This window comes from Schistocerca gregaria, chromosome 4 (assembly GCF_023897955.1).
Source record: "Schistocerca gregaria isolate iqSchGreg1 chromosome 4, iqSchGreg1.2, whole genome shotgun sequence".
In the NCBI taxonomy this organism is placed as follows: Eukaryota; Metazoa; Arthropoda; class Insecta; order Orthoptera; family Acrididae; genus Schistocerca; species Schistocerca gregaria.
Genome location: NC_064923.1, coordinates 55,192,079 through 55,200,933, shown reverse-complemented (window position 1 = coordinate 55,200,933; position 8,855 = coordinate 55,192,079). Strand labels below are relative to the sequence as shown.

Below are 8,855 nucleotides of genomic sequence, written 5' to 3'. Positions count from 1 at the left end.
GCGAGTTCTGATTGTAAGGTTCACATCACTACTATATGGAACGAAAGATGAGCAATTTAATACTCGTCATACAACGAACATCTTCACAGTGTTTGATAAATATCGGAATGGTGTTTCACGATATAACATCTGCCGTTCACATCAGTGTCTAAACCAAATGTCAGGTAATATTGGTTAGCTTTAATTTGAAAGGTTAATAATATCAGAAAATTTTAAAGGATCGTGGTGTAAGCCGTGTGTCTCACAAATAAACAGCTGAACCGCAGTTGCTACTTTGTGGCGTTGTGACACGGATGAATTTTGTAAATAAAAAATTTAAAAAAAAGGAACGGACAAGTGCGAAGAGGACTCGCCCTCCGAGGTTCCGTACGAAGTGGATTACGTGTACAGACTGTGCATCCATCCCGGGAGTCGACAACCCAGGCGATTTTGGCGTGTAGTGGATATTGATACCGGCATGAATGCAAGTCTTACGAGACTCTTTTCATTTTCGGTTTAACTCGCACTTGCCCGAAACACACGATACGTCAGTTCACGTGCATTGCCGACTGCACGCTGCGCATGAAAGTATAGGTCTTCTGAAACTTCCTGGCAGATTAAAACTGTGTGCCCGACCGAGACTCGCACTCGGGACCTTTGCCTGGCAGAAGTAAAGCTGAGTACCGGGCGTGAGTCGTGCTTCGGTAGCTCAGTTGGTAGAGCACTTGCCCGTGTAAGGCAAAGGTCCCGAGTTCGAGTCTCGGTCGGGCACACAGTTTTAATGTGCCAGGAAGTTTCATATCAGTGCACACTCCGCTGCAGAGTGAAAATCTGATTCTATAGGTCTTCTCATCACCACTTAGACATGCTCTGTGCCTGAAAAATTAGGAGACCAGGCAGATAATCGACGATACCCACGTTACTCAAGAAATTTTTGTTTTGAACTAAAGAGTAAGGTCTCTCTTTATCCCACAGTAAGCCGTTGCGTACCCTAGTCACTAATATTGTGACGATAGTGTTAACCATTTTTGTTACATACTGGCCAACATTCAACGCCCCATTAGCAGTTACCAAAATTGCCTGTGTCACGTGCAGCAACATCTTTGCGTCAGGTAAGAGATAAGGGAAATAACAGACTACCTACGTTTCTTCCCCTCGGAACCGGCCATGACATAGGTTACTTTTGTACACCTGTAAATAAATTTTGTATTTGCTACTATTACTACAAGACCGGTGTTTTTTTACACTATTAGAACTAAGGTTTCTATTCTCTGTTTTTACTTCTTTATTGGTATATTTTGCTGGTGTTTATGTTTTGTGTTCTAAACGTAAGCAGTGGTTGTTATTATAATAATAATAATTATTATTATGTGTGACAAACAGCAGTAATAGTAGTACTACTGTTAGCAATGACATTAGTAGTCCTTATTCAACTCATTAAAATCATACAAGCAATTTTTAAATCTATTAATACCATTTTATAATAATTTTACAATCTTTTTGTGTAATTTAGCATCCTATATTGTAATTTTTCATCTATTTTATTAACTTTGGAGTTGTATTAACATATTAGAATAACTGGAAAAAGCAGATGCGTTGATTTCCTCTCCCCTCGTCCCTGTTGCGATTACTGGTAGGATCTAACGGACATCTCGAGAGGGGAAAACAGTACTACCGACCATAGGAATATTGTTGTTATGCAACTGTAAAATTGTTCTGTGGAATGCTTCAACGGATATTTTGTGCTGTATCGTAACCTCGTCCCAAGTACTGGTAGTGCTGGCGCCAGCGTGGCACAAAAGTCGGGCTGGCTTATGCCTGTCATCATTAGGTGGCAAAGGCGTCGTTTCCACAGTGAAAGGGGAATTCACTTCATCGCAACTCAGCTAATTAGAGCAAGAATTTATAAATTATATATGCAAACCTACCTCGTGAATCATTCTACATACAATTGACAACAACATAAAATTCCCAACAGTAGTTCCTGAGATTTTCGACAGAAATTTTTTTGCCGTTGTTAACTTACATTACAATCGTATTAAGTGATATAATTAAAAATTAACAATTTTCGAATTCTTTCTTGACTTGCGCTGTAAAACTTTGCTTCTTGGTAAATATCGTGATTCTAGGTCAGTGTAGAGCACCCTACATGTTTCTATGAGTGATACGTTCGTTTCAATAGCCATCTTTCGTAGCAGCTGTTAAAATCGTTTACCACTGGTTATCCGTGTTGAGCATACAGCAGTTTAATTAAAGAGAACTACATGAGACGGGTTTCGCTTTTATTTATCAAGTATTTTCTGTGATTATTTTTCAAATTCGATACATACGTCTGGACATTTTTGGTCGTTTTTGATGACAAAAAGAGCGTTTTGTTTATAATGTTGGTGTACAAGTTACTTACCGTATTTCTTTACATATTCTGCCTCTTCTCTCCATGATAGCCCAGGCTGACATCGAAAGACTTCGATTCACATATACACTTGGCAGTTTTTGCCATTCTGCAGTATTTCTTGCGCTGCCTTGTTTACACTTCACTTCTGTTAACTGCTTTTCACTCTGCGCTGTAACAATATTTAACTCTCTGTATGTCCATCATTTCAGAGATGTTTTGGGGACCTTAGCCGTTCAGTACAGAATATCAAATGAAACACCATTCAGCCGTCTAATTTTCCAAATATCTATTTTATTGGGCTACCAGTTTCGGCGATATATTACGCCATCTTGAGGCCCCCCTGACCGACATGTAGGAAGATTCCAACAGCGGTTCCGGTCACAATAGGGTCCAGTGTTCAAAGGTAAGTTAGATAAACAGTCAGCAGATGGTGAGTGGAGTGATCGCAGCATCAAACGTAAATCTACATATACCAGTCTTTAAATGCTGGAATGCTGGCCAATATTTCGACCGGAACCGAGGTTGGAATCTTCCAGTACATCGATCAGGCAGCCTGAAGATGGCGTAAAAGATATATATTTTGTTGTGGTCTTCAGTCCAGAGACTGGTTTGATGCAGCTCTCCATGCTACTCTATCCTGTGCTGTGCAAGGTTCTCATCTCCTTATACCTACTGCAACATACATCATTTTGATTCTGTTAAGTGTATTCATCTGTTGGTCTTCCTGTACGATTTTTACTCCCCACGCTACCCTCCAATACTAAATTGCTGATCCCCTGGTGCCTCATAATTTGCCCTACCTACCGATCCCTTCTTCATGTGAAGTTGTGCCATACATTTCTCTTCCCTCCAGTTCTATTCAATACCTCCTCATTAGTTATGTGATCTACCCACCTAATCTTCAGCATTCTTCTGTAGCACCACATTTCGAATGCTTCTATTCTCTTCTTGTCCAGACTATTTATCGTCCATGTTTCACTTCCATACATGGCAACACTCCATACAAATACTTTCAAAAACGACTTCCTGACACTTAAATCTATACTCGATGTTAACAAATTTCTCAGACACGCTTTTTTTGCCATTTCCAGTCTACATTTTATATCTTCTCTACTTCGACCATCTTCAGTTATTTTGCTCCCCAAATAGCAAAACTCCTTTACTACTTTAAGTGTCTCATTTCCTAATCTAATTCCCACAGCATCACCCGACTTAATTCGACTACATTCCATTATCCTCGTTTTGGTTTTGTTGATGTACATCTTATATCCTCCTTTCAAGACACTGTCCATTCCGTTCAGCTGCTCTTCCAGGTCATTTGCTGTCTCTGACAGAATTGCGATGTCATCGGCGAACCTCAGAGTTTCTATTTCTTCTCCACGGATTTTAATTGCAGTTCCGATTTTTTTTGTTTACTTTACTGCTTGCTCAATATACAGATTGAATAACATCGGGGAAGGCTACAAACCTGTCTCACTCCCTTCCCAACCACTGCTTCCCTTTCAGGCCCCCGACACTTATAACTGCAACCTGGTTTCTGTACAAATTTTAAATAGTCTTTCGCTCCCTGTATTTTACCCCTGCCACCTTCAGAATTTGGAAGGGAGTATTCCAGTCAACATTGCCAAAACTTTCTCTAAGTTTACAAATGCTAGAAACGTAAATTTGCCTTTCCTTAATCTATATTCTAAGGTAAGTCGTAGGGTCAGTATTGCCTCACGTGTTCCAACATTTCTACGAAATCCTAACTGATTTTCCCCGAGGTCGGCTTCTACCAAGTTTTCCATTCGTCTGTAAAGAATTCGTGTTAGTATTCTGCAACCGTGGCTTATTAAACTACTTTCTTTGGGCTTGGCATTTTGGAATTATTATATTCTTCTTTAAGTCTGAGGGTATTTCGCCTGTCTCATACATCATGCTCACCAGATGGTCAAGTTTCGTTAGGCCTGGCTCTCCTAAGGCTGTCAGTAGTTCTAATGACATGTTGTATACTCCCAGAGCCTTGTTTCGACTTAGAAGAGAATGTAGATGAAGCTAAAATAGGTCTTTCAGCGCTCTGTCAAACTCTTCACGTAGAATCATACCTCCTATTTCTATAATATTGTTCTCAAGAACATCGCCCTTCTATAGATCCTCTATACACTATTTCCACCTTTCTGCTTTCCCTTCTTTGCTTAGAACTGGGTTCCCGTCTGAGTTCTTGATATTCATGCGAGTGGTTCTCTTTCCTCCAAAGGTATCTTTAATTTATCTGGATGCAGTATCTGTCTTACCTCTAGTAATATGTGCCTCTACATCCTTACATTTGTCCTCTAGCCATCCCTGCTTAGCCATTTTGCACTTCCGTCCGATCTAATTTTTGAGACGTTTGTATTCCTTTTTGCCCGCTTCAATTACTGCATTTTTATATTTTCTCATTTTATCAATTAAATTCAAGTACTCATCATTTACCAAGGATTTCTATTAGCCCTCGTCTTTTTACCTATTTGTTCCTGTGCTACCTTCACTATTTCATCTCTCAATGCTACTCATTCTTCTTGTACTTTATTTCTTTCCCTCATTCTTGTCAATCGTTCCCTAACGATCTCCCTGAAGCTCTCTACAACCTCTGGTTCTTTCAGATTATCCAGGTCCGATCTCCTCAAATTCCCACCTCTTTTGCAGTTTCTTCAGTTTTAATCTACAGTTTATAACCAATGCATTGTGGTCAGAGTCCCCATCGGCTTGTGGAAAAGTCTTACAATTTAAAAGCTGATTCCTGAATCTCTGTCTTACCTATACATATATACTGGGTTATCAAAAAGTCACTATAAATTTGAATACTGAATAAACCACGTGTAAGGTGTCAGGCAAATCCAACACCTTCCATGAAAACCCTGACACGATAAGCAAACCCAGTAGTATGTCACATATCTCTGAATAAATCGTGACATTAAATTAACCAAAGTAATAAGAGCAACACGTTAGCAAATGGAGTACCACATACTAACACAAGAATGCCTAAATGCATGTCATACCTTCCCACCATGAGACAGACACAGTTCCAAGGGGAGAAACGAGAACAGAAGCCGAGAGCAGAACCGTGTTAAGCTAGAAGGCCCTACGATAAGGGACGGACTGGACACCCACGTCGACAGCTAACCACTAGGACAACGCCAGCTGCAAGTTTTAGCGTGAGACTTTTTCGCGTCTCTGTTACGTTGCAAACTTTAAAAACATTGCCCCACCACGAAAAGTATAACGTTTCTCATTGGATAGACAGAATTTGTGTAGGTGGAGCTTAAGGTTAACATTGAGACCCTGATAGGTCAGATGAAAACACAGCCAGATAGTTTTTTTTTAAACCAACTTCGGTAAATGGTAGTAAGGAGAAGTTAGTTAGTTCCGAGACGGCTAGCTGGATGGCTGCTGCGCCGGACGCCGCCCCCTGACGAACACCAACAAGGTAATGAACGCACGCGATGCCGCATAACAGCGCATAAAGCTTCACTCAGAACTGCAGATTTAACAGGTGAGACATCTGTTACACCCCCTTTTTGCGTAATACTAGTGTCGATCGTTAATTAAATCTCATGGTGTTCACATTTGCCACTTGAAGTAAAAATCTGAAACGCAATGATTTTTCTGTTATATAGTTATTGAGAAGCCACATCAGACACGACAAGTTAGATAAGTAATTAAAGATAATTGAGGGTCACTGTAGACCATTTTGATAGTTTTCTCTTTTGTGAAACTTAATTTAACCCTAGATTATAGATGTGATATGGCATAGGTCATCCTTCGATCCATTGTAGAACTTGGAAACCCATTCAGGGAATATTCGTTCACATTTTTGTTGAACGCAGTTGGTTTTTTACCATCCTGTATTAAAACATTTCCTTTTATCAATAGTGCAATTTATAAACAATGTTTTGTGAGTAGAATAAAATTTCCAATGGTAAACTTAACTGCATTTTCGACGTTATTTTACCAGCCAACTAAAAATAGGAAAGCCTTGAACCCCTTCCACTAAATTTAGTTAGTATTAAGATTCTTTTACAGGGAGTGCAGTGGAGCTGACGCTGAAATCATTAAGTATTTGGTTATATCATTGCTAGTCTCACTGAACTCTTCTGAATTCTACATGTCATGTGTGGTCTGGCGTCTCCTTACCAGCAACAGGTCCCAGGTTCAAACTAGTCAATTCATTAAAAAACACGCTCAGAGCGTCGTTACGCGAAAGTGGTATGGAGACACGATATAGTACAGACAGACACCACCATGAATGTTAGACACGGAATAATATAGATAGAGAGGTACAAATTGACGCACATGCTTCGAATGACATGGGGTTTTATTAGAACCAAAAAAATACAAAAGTTCAAAAAATGTCCGACATATGGCGCTTCATCTGATCAGAATAGCAATAATTACCATAACAAAGTAAGACAAAGCAAAGATGATGTTCTTTACAGGAAATGCTCAATATTTCCACCAAAATTCCTCAACAATAGCTGTAGTCGAGGTAATGTTGTGAACAGCACTGTAAAGCATGTCCGGGGTTATGGTGAGGTATTGGCGTCGGATGTTGTCTTTCAGCATCCCTAGTAATGATGGTCGATCACGATACTCTTGCGACTTCAGGTAACCCCAAAGCCAATAATCGCACTTTCTGGGGATCTGGGAGGCCAAGCATGACGAAAGTGGTTGGTGAGCACATGATCATCACCAAACGACGCGTGCAAGATCTAGCAATATGGGGTGGTGCGCCATCGTGCATAAACATCGTACGTTCCTGCAGGTGTTTATCAGCCAGGCTGGGGATGATGCTATTCTGTAACATATCGTCGTACCTCTCACCCGTCACTGTAGCAGTTACAAAACCAGAATCACGCATTTCCACGAATAAAAAAGGTCCGATAACGGTAGATGTGATAAGTCCAACACATACCGCGACTTTCTCGTCGTGTAATGGAGTTTCCACGACAGTTCTAGGATTTTCGGTAGCCCAAATTCTGCAGTTGTGGGTGTTGACAGGCCCTCGCAGCGTGAAATTAGCTTCGTCGTTCCACAAGACGTTACTCAACCAATCGCCATCTTCCGCCATCTTTTGAAACTCCCACACCGCAAATGCCCTCCGCTTCACTATGAAACGTCCCCTTTGAAAAATTATACAAGACTGTGCTTAAACTGACACACAATATTTTTAGTGCAACGCAATCTGTCTTTCAAAAATCCCTACGAAAGAATGGCCCTGACTAACATTAACCTATACGTTTCACAAATCACTTACCTCACAAAAATCTTCGATACTCAAGCTACTGCAATACAGCGAGCGCCACTACTGCCAGCTAAATAAAAGATTCAAACTACTGAAGGCACTAACTACTGATAGGCATAGTTAGCAAATGAAAGATTTTAATAGAGAACAAACAGTGTATTTACCTTAATAGTCAAAATATATATATGGTAGTTCATGACATCCAGTCTTACAAATTACAAAACTCTGCCATTTCTCTCCTCACATCCACCACTGCTGGCGGCTCGCCTCCAACTGCGCAACGCTACGCGCTGTTAGCATCCAGCTGCCTCTGCCCAACACTACAATGGCGAGTATTACAACAATCCAAACTAGCCACAGACTGCGCACAACACAGCCAGTGATTTTTCATACAGAGCGCTACGTGGCGTTACCAATAAGAAAACGTAAACAGCCTACTTACAACTAAATTGACAGGTAACAGTTCATGATGCCGATGGATAGCATCAAAGGGTACGCCTAAGTACCAACCAAACGACAGTGTATGGAATTCCGGTGCGACGTGCGACTGGACGAGCGCTGACTTGCCAGTGCATAGACGAACCCGCTACAGTCTCCATTTCTTCCTGAACTCTCACAGTAGTATTACGCCTTGTGCTCCGTCGGCCACTACGGGGTCTATCGTCTAAACAACCCGTGGCTTCGAGCTTCGAAATGATTCTCGCCACAGCTGCATTTGTCAACGGACCTTTATCCATTCGAATCCCCTTCCTATGGCCATAGGATCGTAACGCTGAACTAGCACATTCCACGTTCTGATAATCCAGCTTTATTAAAAGTGCCTTTTCAGGTAACGTCAACATGCTGCGACTGCTGGCGCAAATGATCCTCTCTCTCACTACAGCTCCTTTTATAAGCGATTGTCATGCGCAGTCACTGGCGTTTTGCTGTCCAGCACCTTCTGTCGGACTTTTTGTGAACTTTGTTTTCTTTTTGTTCTAATAAATCTCCATGTCATTCCAAGCATGTGTGTCAATTTTTACCTCTCTATCTTCATTATTCCGTGGTTTATTAAATTTTCACATTTGTACTGACTTTTTGATCACCCGTTATATATATATATATATATATATATATATATATATATATATATATATATATATATATATATATGTATATATATCCGGACAAACCCCAAAACAAATGTTTTTCATATTTAGGTGCATTGTGCTGCCACCTGCT

The 8,855-nt window shown here is 40.5% G+C and overlaps 1 non-coding gene across 1 annotated transcript; it reads left to right on the top strand.

The window, feature by feature from the left end:
* Positions 1-676: 676 nt before the first annotated feature.
* Positions 677-751, top strand: Trnat-ugu (transfer RNA threonine (anticodon UGU)). The gene has a single exon. It is a non-coding gene; the product is annotated as a tRNA-Thr (tRNA).
* The last annotated feature ends 8,104 nt before the right edge of the window (positions 752-8,855 follow it).